Source organism: Camelus dromedarius, chromosome 19 (genome assembly GCF_036321535.1).
Source record: "Camelus dromedarius isolate mCamDro1 chromosome 19, mCamDro1.pat, whole genome shotgun sequence".
NCBI lineage: Eukaryota > Metazoa > Chordata > Mammalia > Artiodactyla > Camelidae > Camelus > Camelus dromedarius.
In genome coordinates this window covers 26,131,442-26,151,314 of record NC_087454.1, presented here as the reverse complement: position 1 = coordinate 26,151,314, position 19,873 = coordinate 26,131,442, and the positions used below count along the sequence as shown (strand labels likewise).

The 19,873-nt window shown below is 49.6% G+C and overlaps 1 protein-coding gene and 1 long non-coding RNA gene across 6 annotated transcripts in view; one reads left to right on the top strand and one right to left on the bottom strand.

Moving 5' to 3' along the window:
* DAAM2 (dishevelled associated activator of morphogenesis 2) overlaps positions 1-19,873 on the bottom strand; it is a 104,391-nt gene that overhangs the window by 61,945 nt on the left and 22,573 nt on the right. Inside the window, exon 2 of one of the 5 annotated variants that reach the window (XM_064476461.1) lies at positions 810-885. The exons of 3 other annotated variants lie outside the window; for them this stretch is intronic. The gene's annotated coding sequence lies outside the window, so the exon portion shown is untranslated. Of the gene's footprint in view, positions 1-809; positions 886-19,569; positions 19,790-19,873 lie in introns of those variants that run through there. One more of the 5 variants, XM_064476462.1, reaches the window with a different exon arrangement.
* LOC105086732 (uncharacterized) lies at positions 5,413-9,610 on the top strand. The gene is made up of 3 exons (XR_836951.3): positions 5,413-5,668; positions 8,397-8,654; positions 9,167-9,610. It is a non-coding gene; the product is annotated as an uncharacterized LOC105086732 (long non-coding RNA).

Here is a 19,873-nt window from a genome sequence, read left to right as displayed (position 1 = left end):
GAGTGTGGAGAAAAGGGAAGCCTCCTACACTGTTGGTGGGAATGTAATTTGGTGCAGCCACTGTGGAGAACAGTATGCAGGTTCCTTAAAAAATTAAAAGAGTTATCATATGATCCAGCAATCCTACTCCTGGGCATATATCCAGAGAAAACTCCAATTAGAAAAGACACATGCACCCCAATGTTCATAGCAGCACCATAATAGCCAAGACATGGTAGCAACCTTAATGTCCACTGGCAGATGAATGGATAAAGATGTGGTATATATATACACAGTGGAATATTACTCAGCCATAAAAATAATGAAATAATGCCATTTGCGTCAACATGGATGGACCTAGAGATTATCATACTAAGTGAAGTAGGTCAGAGAAAGACAAATATATGATATCACTTCTATGTGGAATCTAAAATAAGATACAAACCAACTCATTTACAAAAAAGGAACAGACTCAGACATAGAAAACAAACTTACGGTTACCAAAGGGGAAATGCAGGGGGGAGAGATAAATTAGTTGGGATTAGCAGATGCAAACTACTATATATAAACAAATAAACAACAAGCCCCTACTGTATAACATGGGGAACTATACTCAATATCTTGTAATAACCTATAAGGGAAAAGAATCTATATAACTGAAATCACTCTGCCATACACCAGAAACTAACACAACATTGTAAATAAACTGTACTTCGATAAAAAAAATAATTCGCAGCCACGCTTGCCAAACACCCGGACTCCATCTGGGTCAAGAGACGCCTCCCTCAGTCAGCCAGCTCCCCCCAGCAGTCCCTCCAGGCAGCGCTGACCTGCCTTGTGTTTTCACTCAGCTCAGGTGATCTCAAAATGGGCCCCAGAACAGCAACATCAGTGTCATCTGGGACCCTGTTAAAAAAAAAAAAAAAAAAAAAAAAGGTAGGACCAATTCCAAATAATTTGCTGTTCTCTCAGCTACAGAGAGATCCCTTGTGAATCCCTACCCAGAGCCGTGGACATTTACTGACTTGAGTGAAGTGAGGACTAAGGAGTTAACTGGTGGTAGAGGTTTGAGGCTGGGAGGTCAGTCCTAGTGGTGATCAGAGGGGGCTGGGTTTTGATTCAGATGCAACAAACATTTACAGACCACTAACCAACAAAATGGCTTGGTTATGCCATCTCATTAAACTCAACCCTAATTCTGTCCAGTATATGGTATTGGGGTTTTGTGTAAAACTTTCCTCTTCTGGCTCAAGTTCAGGACCAGTTGAGAAACAGATACATGGAGCAAACAGAGGTCACAATATCAGCCACATTCCTGATAAAGCTGTGGGAGGACCTGTCTCTCTCTCTGGCCAAACGGACTTCCTAATATTTCACCCGTAAGTGAGGCCAGCTGACACGTCTAGTCCTTGGCATAGAAGGATGACTGTAGACACTCCCGCAGGAGCAGGCTCCCGACCTCATCACCAGAGCCGGCCAGATGCACCCACCCTGCAGGTGGCAGATCCTGGGGAGGGGAGGGAGTGTTTAGCAGGCCCAGCTCATAGCTTCTCCCAGAGTCATTGGTTAGAGATGCCTCGCCTCTTCCCTTGAGGGATTGATGGGGAGGGAGAGGCCAGGGTTCTCCACTCCCTTGTACATTAGAGCCACTCAAGCCCTAATCCCACCCCCAGAGATGCTGGCCTGGTCTGGGGAGGGAGCCGGGCAGTGATCGTTTATAAAAGCTCCCCAGGTGATGCTAAGGCGCATTAATACTGAGTAACCACACTTGGGAGATCCTCTTCCAGAAAAGAGGAGCCAGGGACGCTCCTCTCTAAGGGCTGGGCTTGCTCCTACTTCACAACCAGGGAAACGAGCCCTCGGGAACCTTGAGCATCTTGCCCTATGCCCAGAGCTCGTTAGAGTCCTACAGATGAGTAATGGCAAGAGAATGAATCAGTTTTCTCCAAATCTCGGGTGGACTTGGAAGTTTGCAGCCAGATTGGAGCCAGCCCAGCTAAACCTGTGGTTCTAGCACCTCCTGGAGAGCTTAGTAAATGCAGCTGACTGGGCCCCACCCCCAGAATCTCTGATTCAGCGGGAGGGCTGTGGAGCTCTGGAAAGAGAAGGGCACAGGCTTCTGAGTTGGGCAGATGTGGGTTCTTGCCACAGTTCTGCCACCAACGGAAAGCATGGCCTTGCCTGGGGTTCACCCAAGCTCTCTGGGGCTCAGTTTCCTCACTGGGCAAATAGCAACCACAGGAATGATAACCTCATGTGTTTTTCATGAGTTGAATCAGGTCGCACAATGCCCCTGGTATGGCGCATGGCATGTAGTGGGAAAGGAGATGAATTGTAGCTGTTGATCATTATTTGTAGACGTTGTTATTCAGGGATGGCTTCTTTGAAAAGACTGGGAGGAGGTTTTGGATGCAGGCAAGAAAACCAAGAGGCAGAACACCAAAGACAGAGTGTGCCAAGTCTTAAAGGATGCAGGAGGGGAGCCAGGAACAGAGCAGACGCCAGTGCACAGAAGGGACAAGGGAACAGTGTGCAGAGGTGGGGATCGGCTGCGGATCTGGCTGAGAGACGCTGGGGTTCAGTCACCCAAAATAGAACTCCCTCCTCTCCAAGCTCACAATTCACTTCCCGCTCCCCACTCCCTATCTCTCTAGGCCACACTCCACATGCCTCTGTCCAGACTCATTTGTTACAACTGCCCCCCCATTGCCCCCCCAACCCCTGCCCTAGGGATTCAAGGAATCTTAGCAATGTGTTCAGTTCCAAGTGCAGGAGGAAAAGAAGCAAAATTAAAAGGGGAAAACCCTCTCCCTAGGCCTGGGTCTTGGGATGACTTACCATAGCCTCCCCCGCAAGGTCTTCCTCTTCCCCAAAAGATGGCCATTCTGAGTCAGTATTTTGTTAGAAGTCTCCAGACCAACCAGGGTACCAATGGTCTCCCTGCACCCAACCACAAAGCCCCTTCTGCTGTCTGCCAACCCATGTCCTTTCCCTCTTTCATAACTAGACTCAAAGCGCATCTCTCTGAAGTCTTCCCTGATGAACTTCCCTTGATTGCAAGAGTTCTTTCCCCCACGGGTGCATCCATTCATTCCATACATGTTTACTGAGCATCTGCTCTTGTAACAGAGAAGAACAAACGTGACTCCAGATTGGATCTATTCCTTTAGCTCTAACCCTCAGGCTCTGTTGCCTGTGCTGAGTCATGTTGGCTCTGCACTTTTGTCAAAGAATGTTACCTAGATTCTGAAATACCCAGGATAGCCCATTCTCAAGGCTCTGACCTTTAAAAGTATAACACTTTTCCATTCACATAGAGATAATAAGTTGCAGAACAGAAAATAACAATTGTCTTATTGGAGGTTTATAGGAACACTGTGACCAGATCTACAGGGACAGTTAAAAGAAAAAAGGATTTCTGCACCAAGAAGTTTGCAACAACCAGCCATACTCCCTCCCCTTTTAGTATGAAAGAAGCCTGAATTCTAACTTGGGTACATGGTTCTTTAGGGTGCTGGTCTGTCATCATCTCGGTCTGCTGGCTTTCTGAATTAAGTTGCTAGTCATTGCCCCAAAACCTCATCTCTCAACTTATTGACTTGTCCTGCCGCAAGCAGTCCAAGCTAGGACTCAGTCTGTAACAGTCTGTGACTAGGCACTGTGCCAGGCAGTAGGGATTCTGATACAAAAAAGACACAGTTCCTGCCCTCCTGCAGCCTGCAGAAGAGAGCACTAGAGTTGGAGCTCCTACAGTCAGTTGTAAGGAGAGAACAAGGTCCCCTGGCATGTTCTTCAAGTTCATGCTCATGCTCTTCAGTTCTTTTTTTTTCCTTCCAAACATGAGAAGAGACCTCCCAGCCTCTGATGAGATGCACCAAATCTTTGCCCTCTTTGTCTTGCACACACAAACCACACCAAAAAAAAAAAAAAAAAAAAAAACAACCAAAAAAACACACCTGTATCAGACACAGATAACACACTTCATGGTTCCATGTTGCTTTCCTATAGACTTGAGACTCAGCACATGTCATCTTCAGTAACTGACTCAGCCCTTCTATCTGGTATCTTAAGGACTATCTCAAGCAACGCTGGTTGACCTGCTTGGATACTAGGCACAGGAGATAAGAGGTGAATAAGATCTTTCTGAACACCTAGAGATGACAATGTAACTGAGTGGGACCCTATGGGGCCTTCCCAGGACCCTGTTATGTCCCCCTTCACGTCCTCCACCTGCCATTTGTCTGTAGAAAACTTTGTCTCCTAGGCTTCCCTGAGTTCCAGAGAGTACACTGAGTCAGAGAAGTGAGAAAATACGGAAAGAAAGGAAAACAGTCAAGCAAGACAAAAAGTAATAGTTTAGCCATCAAAGTCAAGGAAGTTTAGTTCCTTCTCAAGGGCTCTAGGTAATATTCTGAGCCATGTCCTTTGAGCTGGTTTGCAGAGACTGAAAACCCCACCAGGTGGAAGAACTTAACTGCATGCTGCCCACAAGCATGGAGACCCCAGACTCTTTGGAACCAGAAGGTTGATGATGTTGACTCCCCACGATCTCACCACCAGCCAATCAGAAGAATCTGCTAGCTGATCACGCACCCCACAACCCTTCTCCCCTTCTCCCTCACCCTATCTTTCAACACCTTCTCTTGAAAGCCTCTGAGGAATTTAGGCCTTTTAAGCACTAGTTTCCCTGGACTCCTTGCTTGGTGCCCTGCAATAAATCCTGCACTTTCCTTCACCACAACCTGGTGTCAGGAGATTGGCTTTACCACAAGCGGGCAAGCAGACCCAAGTTTGGTTTGGTAACAACAGTCTAGTGGGAGAGCCAGGCACATAATCAGATAGTCATAGTATAATATGGGAGGCACACAGGTAAGGCACTGCGATGTGAGTGGAGAGGGGCATCTGATACAGCCTGGTTGTTGACCAGGAGGACACCAGGGGAGGCTTCCTGGAGGAGGCAGTGAAGAGAAGCAGTAAATATGAAATTGTGCCTATGCAGTGGCTTGGCTCCTGCCATTTCAGTTTCTCTTAATCATGTCTCATGACTGTGCTCCCTTCTCTTCCTTCTCAGGATGCCCCAGGCAATGGGGATTTTGGGAAAATGAATCCATGTGCATGTGGTATGACTGTGGGTGGATTTTCTTCCCCCTCCTTTTACTTAAAGTTAACATGATAACACCAATAACTGATTATGTAAGAAGAGCTAAATATATAAAGCAAAAGGTTATTTCCGCTGGCTATTTTTAAGTGGTGCCCAGATACCCGCCTTGGCCTTTCAACTCCTGTGCAACTGAAGGCCAGGGCTGAATTTTCAAATGTTGCACCACGATCCTTCAGAGCTGGAAAACAGCTCCTGGCAGATAGAAAAGGGCAGGGCTGCAGCTGACTTGAGCGCTGAGTCAGGGCTGTACCAGGCTCTGCACAAAGCAGCTACAGCTGCAAGTCAAAGGCCTCTTTAACGAGGGAAGCCTAGCGGGGAGGCGGCTGTCACACCCCTTCTCGTCATGCAGTCATCCCCACAGGTAGTGAGGATCATCGTTCCTGTCCAGACTGAATGAGCACAGAAAGAGGAACGCTGTGAAGACGTTAAAGCTGCCACTAAGGACCTCTAAGACCTTGGGGAAATTAACTTCCTTAAGCCTCACCGTCTTCATCTGTCAAGAGAGAATATGACTGACACCCCCATCAGGTAGGCACAAGGAGTAACTGGCAACTCAGGAATAATACCGCATGTCTGATACACAGTATTTTACAAGGAAAATATTAAAATATTTCCCAATACACTTTGCCTCTGGGAAATCCAGGTTTTTGGGGGGTTTTTTTGTTTGTTTGTTTTTCCCTTTCTCCTGCACCCTTCTAACATCAGTGCTAAGCCACAGCCTTATTTTCTCTGGTCAAAGAAGACCACCTCAAAACAAAAAGGTCAGTAGAGCAGGGAACGGTCGCTAAGAGGCAATGTTGTTTTCTCTGGACAGACGAGGAAACAGAAAACCTTTCCAGGACTAGGAAGCAAAGGGGGCCAGGATTCCACTCTCTTCCACACCTAGGGGAGGGACATCATTAGAAAGGACCCGATGACTTGGAGAATCCCAGAACAGGGAATCACTCCTGGGGAAATGCCACGCCCCTTGGAGAAGCCCTGCCTTCAGCTGGGCTCAGAGCAACACAGCCCTGCCAGGGGCAGGTTAGCAAGGACTGGGGCCTGTCCTCAGGCCCACCCATCCAAAGCCTTACATCCAGGCAACAGCCAGACACTCAGACCCTCCAGGGGCAGCAGGTGTTCTAGGAGAGCCAGGGGGCCTGAGGAAGACCAGGCTTCAGCAGAGGGTGCCAGGTCCCACGTCAAAAGCCCCGGGCACAAGACCAGACCTGGCCCCTTCAGTAGATTTCAGCACAGGGGACAGGGAGGCAGAGGGAACACAGGACATGTCAGGGGACATCAGCAGGGGCCCTGTGGCCCCCCAGGCCCTCCCTGACAGCCTGAAGAAAGCTGGAGTTTCCCAGCAAGCAGACCTCAAGGGGAGGGGAGGGTGGTCCCAGGGAGATGCTTCACAGGGAGTCTGAATCCTGACTTCACTGGACCGTGAGCCACTGTCTCACATCAGAAGAGACTAAAGGACCTTAATTTACCAAGCTAAGATATTTATTGCAAGTTATCAATTACAGCAAGTAATTACCTTCTCCGGATCTTCCGGGCAGGGATGTAAGCAGCAGGCTGTATTTATGCAGTGGGTTCTGAGCCCCACTCCTAGTATACCTCTTCCTGGTGTGAAGCTGTCACTTTTTGTTCTATCAGCATTGAGGTGACAATCTCAATTGTCCTGCATTAGGTAGAAGGTTGTTTTGGTGACCTTTGCATAATTTTGAAAATCTGCAATTCCAAACCTGGGAATCCTGTTCACCACCCACCTCCTGAGAAGGTGGTGATGTGCACGCAGTATGATTTGATTTCAAAGCTAGCGACAACTCTCTTGTCCCTCAAATACACCCACCTTTTTCCTCACTGCTTGAAATTCCACTTAAGTTGTGCTGATTTGGCTTTAGACTTTGATTCTATGTTAAAATCCGTTATCAGCCTTTTCAAGTGCAGAGATTACATAACACATTCATATACTTTATCCACTTGGTTTTCACAATAGCCCTGTGAGGTAGGAGAGTGGCACTGTCTCCTTTTGGGAAAAGAAATACAGAGGAAAGACTGATTTGGGAGCTAGAGAGGCTGGGTTTGAGCCCCAGCTGTAACTCATTCACTGTGTGACCTTGAACAGGGATGCACCTTTTCGGAACTTCATTTTTCTCCTTACAGAGGATTACAATTTTACTTTACAGAGTGGTTGCCAGGATTAGAATATTTTCATTCATTCATTCATCCGTCCATTCACCCATTCATCATTTATTTATTCTACAAATATTTTTTCTCCAGCACATGTTGACTTGTATATGTATTCACCAGCCATTTCAGCCATTTTCAAGTCTTCAGTAAATATTAGCTGCTATCATCACCATCATCATAGCTAAATAGGTTATTCTCAGATTGACACAGAGGGAAGGAAGTTGAGGACAAGAGCAAAAAACAGTCCTAGGAGAGCTGAGGGAGCCTGGTGCGGAGAGGAGAGGAAGAAACAGAGGGGAGGGGAGAGTCGCAGCCTCTGGGACTCAGGCGTCACCTGGAGTTTTTAACCCTCTCCTATTATCCTGTGCAAGTGTCATCAAGCCCTCCCTCCTCACTCAGGTTTAATTCTGAGGAGTTTGTTCAGCCCTTTCCTCACCAAGGGGACAGCAGAGGAAGGGGCACCAGGGTACTTGCCCCCTTAGCACCTGCCTTGCCTGTCCAGATAGGGTCGTGAAGGGCCGCTCAGCTGCCTGCCCACTTCTGTCCGCGTGGCCTTGGCGTTCAGCACAGTGGTTACAGCCAGAACTCAGGAGGCAGGCTGCCTGACTGCAGATCCTAGCACCACTGCTCATGGGCTGTGTTATCTCTGGCAAGTTACTTTTCCTCCCTGTGTCTCTGCTTCCCCATCTGAACATGTGAATAATGGTAATTTGTGTCATAAAGTGACTGTGGGGATTCAGTTAGTGGCCACGAAAACAGTGATTAGGGTCCTGCCTGGCCCCTAGCAAGTGCTGTGTGAGTAGCAATAATTGCACACCTTCTCAATGAGGTTTTCCATGATTATTTAAAATAACCCCTCTTTCAACACCGTCTACTCCCTCCTGCCTCCTCATTTTCCACATAGACTTATCACCATGCAAGATGCTATATACTTTTCTTATTTATTATCTCTCTCTCCCTGAGACATTTCCATCCATCATTCATTGTGTATCCACAGTGACTAGAATGACTGCCTAACACATAGTGGACCCTCGTAATAAAGAATGAATACAGGCAACTTTTCTTACTAACTGTTTAACTTTAGGCAGGTTATGTACCTCCACATGCCTCAATTTACTCATTAAGAAAATGGAGTTGATGTGAGGATTAAATGAAATAACATTTGTGAAGATGCCCACTCCAGCCCTCGGTACACAGTGGAAGGATTCCGGCCAATCTGGGAGGACCAGTCTCAGCCTGACTCGGGCAGGGCCTGCAACAGTTAATCCCCGAATCTCTTCTCTCATCAAGTCTGGACCGCAGGGCCACTGGCAACTGTCCAGGTGGAGGATAAATGTCAGAGGTGGGTGCCTGTGGAGCTGCCCTGGTCCTGATGTGGGGTCTTGACCTGGGCAGCTGGAGTCTCCCCCTGCCCCCTCCTGCTAGGAGACACTGCCTGGGCCTGGAGCTTTTCGGGCGCAGGAGCTGAACGGTGGGAACCTCTGCCTGCCTGGGTCCCACGCCACATCCTGGCCTTGGGGGAGGTGGGCCAAGGCCCTGCTTCCCAGCCATTCCCAGGCGGCCTGCTCTCCTGCAGGCCCAGCTGGGCTGACTGAACCAGAGGGCCATGGGGGCAGGTCTGTCCCTCAGCATTGCCTTGTCCCGTAATCACGAGGAGGAAGACACAGCCCTCAGCACAAGGAGGGTCTGCATTCAGAGCCCAGCTCTGTCAGCTCTGAACCCTACCTGCCTTCCCAGCCCGAGGGAGGGAGGGTGTTCAAAGGCAGAGAAGCCTCGTGCAGTCAAGTCACAGAGAGGACACGCAGAAGAGCTGACTCCAAACAGGGTCTTCTCCTATTTCTCCTAATTCTCCAGCTTTCCAGAAACTCCCTCAAGAGCCCATCCCTTGCCAAGACTGATCCAGAAAGAGAAGGAAACAAATGAATACACTGAGCATGGTTGGTGAAGACGAATAAACAAAACTGGGCATTTATCCCATGGGTTCATTCATTCCACAGTCACGGATGGAAGTCCCACTCTGAGCCAGGCACTGAATGCCGCACGGATGTGGCCATGAATCTAACACAGATCTGGTCATTAAAAACAGTCGATCGGGGAAGGGGGAGCCACGGGAAGGCAATTTGGGGAGGGGGCAGAGCTGCACAGGGCACTGTGTGAGTAGAGGGGGAGGGTCTCTAGCATGGCCCGGGGAAGGAGGGAGAGCCAGGAATCTGGAAGGGAAATACCTACGTGCTTCTGGCAGGCACCGTCTTGGGGGAGAACACAGAAGCTAATGAATGGAGAAACAGCAGCCCCCATCAAGGGGCCAGCTCAGAACCACTTGGGGGGACCCTGGCCTCAGCTCCCATCCTCTCAGTCATCAGAACCTTTCACCAGAAAGTAAGCCCCCTGAGGGCAAGGACATGGTCAGGCTGCACCCTCAAAGCTTAGAAGAGTGACAAATGCATGGGAGGCACTCAGCCTCTGGTGCATAAATAAACCCCCTGAGGGTGAGCTCATGACTGACCCCCAGGAGCCCTTGGCATTCGTGAAAGGTGACACTGCCCAATTTCCTCTCGATAAGCATAAAAAGCATCATGTACTATAACCCTCTAACTGGTGCCCAACAGGCATCTCCTTAGCCTCCAGCATGAGCGTCCTTCACAGGCACAAACAAGGGGGGGGGGTTATTTCATCTCCCAAAGTGCCCCAACTTCCCCCACAGTCACACTCCTTCCATAAGCCCCGGGGCATGGCTGTGAGTGCCATGTACCACTGTGGACTGAGGCCAAAAGGAGCAGACGGTTTGGCACCAGCGTCTTCACCTTGGCCTCTACAGAAGAACATCACAGTACTGTCACCCACACCCAGTCCTGGGCTCCCCGCAGGCCCATCTCAAAAGTCAAAAAATATCTGCCACCAACTGTCGGTTATTTGGGCAGTGACGCCAGATTTGGAGAGCTGCTACAACCACCTCCTCCCCAGGGATCTCCTCCCTCGCCTGGCCAAGCAAACACTCATCATGTCTTTGTTATTTCTCCCCAGTATCTTTTCAGGGAGCCAGATACCTAGCCAGCAGGCAGAATGGACCAAGATGGATGTCCGTGGGGAAGGAAGCCAGGTTCACTGAGCCAGGCATGCCTTATCCAATATTTACCAACACACATATCCCTTCCAGACACACATTATATGTGAGTCTCATCCCCATTTCCTATTAGAAACAAGATGTACAAAAGCCAAATAATTTGCCCTGGACCATTTAGCAGTGGTAGAGCAGGACTGGGTCTCTCTCCTACTGCACTCGGCCCAAGAGGCGCCAGGACCACAGAGTGCAGTGCCCAGGCCGTGAGCTGCAAGAGAAGCCCACTTCCAAGGGGACGTGTGAATCCGCCATGGCCACAGGGCACGCACACCTGGGAGAGGAGGTGCGGGCCGGCACCTGCTGCACCTGTGCTCCTGCACCTCCCAGAGGCCCAGTTCCAATTCCCACCTGCCGAGCGACACCATGTCAGGGAGTGGTGCTGGTGGGGGCCCAGCATCTTCTCCTGGGTACCACAGAGAAGAGTGTGGGCGAGGGAGGGGTGGACTAGGCTGCTTCTACCCCAATACGTTTAACTACACTGCCCTCAAGGAAGGACATCCTTTAAAAATGCGCACCAGGACTCTGCATCGGGGGAGCAGCATCCCTGGCCAGGGCTCCCCTGTGACAGGTGAGCCCCCTGGGTCCAGCTGAAGCCATCCCCAGGTCACTTCTCACCACTGTCCTCCACTAGCCAGGCAGTCAGAATAACCTGGTTCTGAAGGAGAAGACTGGAAAATTCCAGGCTCCTGTAGCTGCCTCTGCTATTTTCCCCCAGTGGGCCTGGCTCCATACTCCGTCCATTCAGAACGCACCCTGGGAGGGAGGGGGGAGCCAATATTCACACTCTGGGCCCTACCTGGAGCTGGCTCCCCACGACCCGATTTCTGCGGCATCTTCTCTTACTGAGAAGGTGCCAGTGGTACCTCTCCGGCTCATCCTGCCTCAGGACCTGGGAGGCCTCTCCTGCATGCTGACGGGAATCTTCTGCCCTGAATCTGCAGAACCATCTCTGTCAGGGATTTGGGGCTTGTTTCCTTAATTAACTGACAATGCTAACACAGGAGCCCAGGAGCCGGCAGGGCCCTGGCCTTCTGCAGCTACAGGAGAAAATTCTTGCTTTGAAATCTGGCTCTCTTGTCCCAACTTGAGCCCCTCATGGGATGTCAAAACAAACAGGGACACCCGATCATGGGGAGCAGGGACTAGGCAGGCTCAGGTTACAGGACCAGAGAGATGGATTTAGCTCCAGGATGCTTCAGTGCCTGACACGTGATGAGATCTTAGTTTCCCAAAATGGCTCGGCCAGACCCCCCAAAGCCACCAGCTGCGTCAGGGGCTCTATGGAGGAAAGGGGGAGGTCATGAGCCTGTATGCCAACAGTATTTCCTGTACTCCTATTGCCTGGCAGGCATGGAGCCAGGGATGGGGGAGGCGGCGGAGACAGGCAAGTCCTATTGACACCTGCCCTTGAGGAGATAAAGTTAGGAACAAATTACTCAGGCGTAGTATGTAAAGGGTCACTCCCAAGGCAAGAACAAAGTGACAGAGTCACAGAGGAGAGGAAGAACCCACTGTGTTGCACAGGGTTCAGGGATGCAGGGTCATGGCAGGACAATAAGAGGGAACATCTGACCTGAAAAAAGAGTCAAAATCTTTTGAGCAGATAGGATGCATGTTGGGGAGAAGGAAGGCACTCCAAGTGGAGAGGACCTCTCAGGCGAAGCCTAGGAGGCAGGAAAGAGAAGAGAAAGTTGAAGGGAGGGGAGGCAGGGCCGCTGGCTGGACAATGGGGCACACAAGGACTCCGTGCGGAAGAGGCAGCCGGAGATGCACAAGGGGGTGGGCCCAGCATGTTAATGAGTCAAGCAGGCCACGGGGAACTAGCAAATGTTTTTCTGTATAGGCTAACTCCATCTGGGGCAAGGGTTGCCAGAGCTGGCCCTCTGCCTGCCAGTTTCTGTAAATACAGTTTCACTGGAAAAGAGCCATGCCCACTCATTTACGTACGTCTAGGCCCGCTTTGGTACTCGAGTCAAGTGAGTGCGACAGAGACCCTGTGACCCCCAAGGCCAAACTCTGTACCCTCAGGGCTTCACAGCTTGGTGACTCCTAATGCAGAAGATGGACAGGGCCAGAGAGAGGTCTGGAGAGAGGAAGCCCAGGGTGACCGCCCAGGATCCAGGGGAGGGACAGGAATCAGAGAATAAAGATACATGGGGGCATTACTCAAAAGGAGGTATGGCCACAAGTGACCTCCTGGGAAGACCCAAAACCTCCGCAGGAGGAGGAGGAAGAGGAGATGGACAAGGAGATGCACGAGGAAGAGGAGGAGGTCTGGGTCTGTTGTCGCCAGCTGCCCACACAGGTGGGTTATCTGACCCGCACAGGGTGCTGGCTGCCCAGCCCCATCCAAGGGCCTGCATGATGTGCCTGCACGCCCTCGGGGTGGCCAGGCCTGAGTCACACGCACAGTTCCCTGTAGCAGGGGTCCTGCTACGGCCTTCTCACCCAGCAGCTGGACCCTGGGAGAGGTCTGAAGTTCCAGGGTGACCAGAGAACACCCTTCTTTGAGAGGAAATCACAGTGTTTCTGGGAGGCCCCTACTTTCGCCTCCCAGCCTCAGCACAAGTTGCCCCATCTGGAAAGGCTTAGAGAGGAAATCTATCTGCTAGAGGACAGAGATGCTGTGTCAGAAATGGGGCCCCCGTTCCTTATTTGGGGACTCCCCTCTTTGCTGACTTGCATGTTCCTCTTTGAGTCTCTAGTCTGGGTCCCCGGAAGTTCAGAATCCCATGCTACTTTTTTCAGTTTACTCCGCCCTGAGGAGAGGGAACATGGACCCCTCTCCCCTGGGACACCCTTAGTGCAGCTCTCCCTCCTTGCAGTAGAATCAGTGTAGACTTTCTGCATCTTTGGTACTTTGGGCCTTCCAAGCATACAGCGCAGCACCCGGTTTAAGAAACAAAGCATTAAAAGTTAAACACTATCATTTCAGGAAACCGCTTGGTGCCAACTTGCACAGAAACATAGACTCAGGGACTAAAGTCTCGGGCCAGCAGTAGGTTCCATGATGGCCATTCAGATGATTCAGAATGAATACATTTGATTTTTAGATTATTTTTAAAATGAAAACAAAATGAAACATTTCTCAAGGAAAAGAACATTTTCAAGCAGCGTTCTCAACACACTCTCCCCAAGGGTCTCTGGGCTCACCTGAAAGATTCTGAATGGGGTTGAGGGCCTGGGCTGTGGAGTTCAGTTGGCCGGCCCTTCCCCAGTCTCATGCCCCACCGTGTCCTCAGTGCCCACCAGAATGGCTGGCACATAAGTAGGCCACGAATGAGTGATTGAATTAATGAAGTTCAAGTCCTGTTTTCATAATTTACCAGCTCTGTGTCCTCAGGCAAGTTCCTTCACCTCTCTGAGGCTCAGTATCTTCATCCGTAAAATCTCCAAAAGTATTCACAACTCAAAGAATTACTGCAAGAATTCAATAAGATGGTACCCATAAAGCCCTTGGCACAGCGATTGGTATATTCAAGGTACAGTATCAATGGTAATTATTGCTACTTTTCAAAGATCTAAAACATCTTTGCAGATCTTCATTCCGTCCCAATTCCATCATAGCATTTTTTTCCCTGTAAGTAAATCCCCAGACAGAGTCTGGCACAAGATGGAGGGCAGGAAAGAGCTCTTGGGGCAGAATTTAGCAGAGGGCATTCCTGATCTGGAACTCAGGGCTCAGGTAAGCACAGGGGTTGAGGCTGCTACTGTATCCTGCCTCCTCTGTGGGAGGCTACCTCTCAGGCACAGACCCCAGCCCTCCAAACTGCACCTGGGCATTCAAGGCCAGGGAGCTCACCTGTGCCCATGCCACAGGAAACAGGGCTGGGGGACGGCTTGGTCTGCAGAGGGTAGGGGTGCCAGCTCAGCCCCATCCTGCCCACTGCACAGATCTCTCCCCATGCCTTCTCATGCTGAGCTGGGGCAGCATGGGCCTCCCCCCGGGCAGCGTTCCCAGGCTTCAGAACAACAGGCCCTCCATTCTTCCCTGCCCTTGGCGGACCTGCCCCCTCCTGCTACAGCCCTGTCAGCTCTGCTCACAGGCAGCTGCCCCAGTCCAAGGGGCCTGCAGAAAAAGCCCCGGAGCCTGATCTGTCCCTTCACCCAAGTCCCTGCTGAGACAGAATCACAGCGTCATTCACTTCATCTGGCCTTGGGGGCATCTTCACAACATAGCCCTCACTGACATTTTGTCTTCCTCAAGTGAGAGAAATCTGACATCGGCCCCTCCCTGAGCTTCCTGCCTTAGGCCAGGCTCCAGAAATTTCCAGATGTCAACCCTCAGCTCCCTGCCTCAAGGGTGACAACCACTGGGATGAGGGGTGGGGGTCACCCGCAAGTCCAGGGTTCCCTACCCACTGGGAATCCCAGCCCCACCTCCGGCTCCTTCCTACATCTGCCCATCAGATTCCATCCAGCAAGAATCACCAGACTCAACCCCCCAATCTGCAATCCACAGTCCAAGGAGGAGAATGTGACATGGGTTTCTTCCATTTCCCAAGTTTATCCAGCTATTTTCTAACTCTCTTTTTAGGGATCCTGAGCTCAGCCCTTAAGAATGATCTTTGTATGTCCCAGAGCCAGGGCTGGGGGGGGGGGGTGGGAGCCCAGGGCTGCAGTGGGGGGCTGTGAACAGGGAGTCCTTCCTCGGGCATGGATTCCTGGGGGATGGGCCCTGGGTTCAAAGCAGCCTCCCTCCGCTGGAGGGTCCAGCTCTCAAATCCAGCCCAGGAGGGTCCCAGCTGCAGCCCAGGGAGGCACAAGCAGGGGAGCAGGGGAGGCAGGGCCATGATGGACTAGTGTGTGGCTGCCTTTCTTAAAGGGACAGCCTGCCTGGAGAGCCCAGGGGGAAAGACTACACAGGAAGGAGCTGGCCGGGATGAGCCTACAGGGAAAAGCCTGGACAAGCACCAGGCCCCTGAATTGTTCACACGTCTAATCCTGAGGACTTAACCAGCTTGACTCTCCTCCTGCTGTGTAGGACAGTGTGACAGAAAGACTGTTCTAGGAAAGGTTCTCCACCTGCAGCTCCTCCCTTGGGGCTGGACTCACCCAGAGGGCAGTACAGTAACCACTAAGAAATGTGAATTCCTAACTGGGTGCAAGGCCCTTTCCTAAGTGCTTTGCACAAAAGAACTTATTTGGTGTGTGCAATTGAGTGTGGAGATACTGTTATTTTTGTTGTTGCCATTTTACATATGAGGAAACAGAGGCCTAGAGAGAAGACATTTCCAAGGTCTTGTAGGTAATGAATGGCAATGTTAGGATATGAACATGAGTGGTTCTATTGAACTACTAAGCTTTTCTTTGAAGGGTCTAGGGGGACCCCACTACATCAATCAACAAGGCAGATGAAGACCCTACCAGGGTCAGGTTGATGCCGTGAAAAAGGCAACATGCAAGGCAAGGTGTCTGCCCTCAAGTGCTCGCTGGAAGGAGTCACCCAAATTGTAACACTAAGCTTGTCTGAAGGTGGAATTTTTTTTTTATCTTTATCATTTTATTTTCCACACTTTCCTCTTATTCCTCTTATAAAGAGAAAAAAATACAGATTCTGCCTATCTCCTACATCAATATTTCAAACGACCAAGACTAGATAGAGCAGGAAGATATCTGATTTCTACATGCAAGTCCTAAGGGGAAGGAGAGGAGCAACATGAACAGGACAGCCGAGCAATACTGTGATTAAATCTACTTAAGCTTTGCCCTTGATAAATCCATAGTCAGGTTTTCCAAAAAAAATTAAAGCAATAGCTTTTTCTTTCAGCTCAAATTGAAATGAAAAGTTTTTCAAACCTGGTAATTAAAAAAAAAAAAATGCTGTTAAGACCCAACCTCCCCCTATGTTATTCCAGACCTTCCTAACATGAGCACCACTCCCCTCTGCGGCTTCCCCTCCCCTCACTTCGTACACCGCCCGACTCCCACCCCCAGCAGCCAGGCCAGACTTCCAGAGGTTTCCGGAAGCCTCCCTGGCACCCTGACCATTTGTTCCCCCGGTACCTTCTTTCTAGGATCCCCTTTGCTTCTTCCTCTAAAGTCCTTGACAATGTCACCACACCTATGGAGGCTTACGTGTGACAAGCAGAACTGAAAGCTCCCTTCTCTGAGCTCCCACAAGCTTTGCCCATCCAGAGCATGCTCTGAGAGCCAGCATCACTCTGTATTCTAACGACTTTTGTGTCTTTGTTCATGTTTCTGTCCTGAGCACCAAAATATCTATGGAGTAAGGCAGCCCATGATGATAACAATTATTCTCTGAAGAGCATGTATAGTTTTCCAGGAACTTCCTCCAACATTGTCTCATTTAAGCTATCATACAACGAGTTGGGCTGGGTACTGCAAGTGTCAAATAAGATGGAGGAAGCAAGCAGTGTGGAGTGGGGAGGGAGAAAGGGAGGGAGAGAGATATAGACATTCCTGCTGGTTCTGTCTCTCTGGAGAACCCTGACTAATACAAATGTAATTAGTGGTCCAGAGCATTTCATTGGCAGAACCAGACCTCTTTCCCCTTGGCACAGCAACTGTCAACACTTAAGGAGGTGCCTGCACTGCCAGCCTGGGGTCCTGAGTGACTATAATGACTACAGTCCTGTGTTGGCCTTCTACAAACAGGCAGCAGGAGTAAGAAAGAAACCTCTGCTGTTTCAAGTCACTGAGATTTGGGGACTATGTGTTACCACAGCATCATCTAACTTATACTGACCAAAGCACTGGCTATTCCTCTTAGATTTGAGATGCTCGATTGTAAGGAGGAAAAACCAAAAAAGCAGTGGAACCATGAAAGAATTTTGATCACAGCCTCCCACCGAATCCCGGATACATGGCCCTTCCTCCAGCTGCCCAGCTTCCCTCATCTATCTTGGGATCCGGGACGTCTTAACGCAGACTCCAATCACAGTCATGTAAATGCATCAAAGGTCCAATCTCACTGGTGAAAGAAACTTCCCTAGAAAATGTTCAGAGTTCTGCTAAGGCATCTGACCCTGGGCCTGGAATGGGAAACTCTCCAAAGAACAAAAGTTTCCACTACGGCAACAAGAATGTTAAACATGATAAAAAAAATTTTTTTTCTCAGTAAGAAAAATGAGACCATAAGTATTTATAAGCCAAAACCCAAAGGCCATTCCTGGTTCCTTGAGGTTTCCTGCCATATGGAGGGAGTCAAGCCGATTAGAGGGGGTACTGGGAAGGGAGCAGGATGTCCTTGGCTCCAGCGCAGGTGGGTTAAGTGTAGAGCCTTTGAAGAAATGCAATTACAAAGCGTTGAGGAATCAGCGGTGACCCAGAGGCTGCTGGGACTCGGCATCTCTCTTCTCAGTGGATAAATCCAGTCCCCTAACCATAAATACGCTGCAGAGATTAACACTGGGACAGACGAAGATGTAAGGGATTTAAACTATTACAGCAAGAATTTAGCTTAGACCCGTGGTTCTCAACTGGGGGGACATCTGGCGATGCCTGGAGACAGTTTTGGTTGTCAGGATCAGGGAATGCACTGGCATCTAATGGGCAGAGGCCAGGGATGCTGCCAAACATCCCATAATGCCCAGAACGGCACCACCCCTCCCCGACAGAGGATTATCCAGGCTAGGACCAAGATGGAGAAACCCTGGTTGAAACTAAATCCCTAGTTGTGAGGGCGTGATGGTTTACAACAAGGAGCAGGGAAAACATGCAACATGCTCCAACAGGAAAAAAAAGGCACAGCTGTGCAGACCTATATAAATATTCATCTATGTATAGAGAGAAATCAAAGTTGACCACTGTGCCACCAAAGCACTGAGAGGCGGCTCAGTTCACATGGGAAGGGAAATACATTTCACTGCGGCTCTCTCCTCCCTGATGAGAGAGGAAGCCGGCGTGAGAATCAGAGTAGAAGTTTTACAATTTAGAAGTTGCCCTCAGACTTGCAAGGTGAGGCAAGGAGCCAAGTTTAGGAGAATCAAGGCAGCTGAAGCACTCAGCATAGTCAAGGGAGAGTCCTTTGAGTAGCTGGTGAGCACCAAGGAGGGAGAGAGGAAGAAGGCCAAACTGGAGGACTTCTGGCCATGCAACCAACCTCTTTTAGAACAAGGTTGCCCAATATTCAATTTCAATTGTTTGTATTGCTGTCACGTAAACACCATTGGTTTCCTCAAATCTTCAAGTTTACTATGGTCACAAAGCCCTTGTGTAAATGGTATGCGTGTGTGTATAAATATAAGGACTAAATTTCATATCTGGGTCAACATAGGGCAAAAGAGAGTCTATTTGCATGAAACCAGTAATAATACTGAACATTTACAGCAGTCCTACTAGGTCTCAGGCACTGTTCAAGTACTTGACATGCAATCTCACCAAAATCTCTCAGCTGCCCTACATGGAAGTATCACTGTTAACCTTATTAGGGATAAGAGGTCTGAAGCAGAGGGAATTTAAGCCACTCACCCAGGGACCACAGTGAGTGAAGGTAAAGGGAGAATTCAAACCCAAGTGGTCTAGCTCCAGAGCCCAGGTCCTTCACTTCATGGCCACCCTGCCTGTGACCAGCGGTAATTCATAATCTTAACTAGTTGGTGGAAATAGGAACTCAGAGCTGGAGGCAACAGGAAAAATGAAAGCCATCACCTCTTACTTGGGAATCTCTAGACCAGTGGTTCTCAGACTTTAGTGTGACCAGGATCACCTAGTGGGCTTCATAAACCACAAACAGCATTTGAATTAGCGAGTCTGGGATGGGCTTGGGAACCCACCAAAGATCTGCATTTCTAACAAGTTCTAGGCTGACACTGTATCTGCCGGTGCAGAGCTACTCTGAGAACTACTGCTCCTTTGGAGGGATGTGGGGCTTCCTGCACTTGTGGGGGCTGGATTCAGGTAATTTACTCTGAATCGCAACAACAGGGCACCTCAGGTGATGTCTGGCCACAATATCAATTACTGAGTAGCTGAAAATTGGAGAAAGCTAATAACAAAGAGAATGGAGGGAGGGATGAATGTCAATTGGACTTCAATCTGGAAGACTTCCTGGAGGAAAAGCCTAGTGGTGAGAAGTGGTGACAATGGGATTGCTGATTAGATGCACACTGCAGATAGCAGGGCTGAGGCATTCAAGTTCCCTCCCTAGGGAAAATATGATGGGTCAGATTACCTGCTCTCCCTGGGACTGAAGGGAGGGTGCCCCTCTGTTCTTCGGTGAGTCCATCCAGAAAGTCTAAGCAAGAAACGTTTAACCAGGAAACACCTTCTATCAAGGATGGGCAGCTGTTCAGGACAGTGGTTAAAGGAAAGATGAACAAGTTCAAATTGCAGCTCTTCTGCTGTGGAATCATCCTTGCTAGGTTCTTAACAATTTTAAGACTTAGTTTCCAAATCGGTAAGGTGGAGCAACTAACAACCTAAAACTCAGAGTTGGAAAAACCCATTGTACACAACACACTCGTTACAGCGCCCAC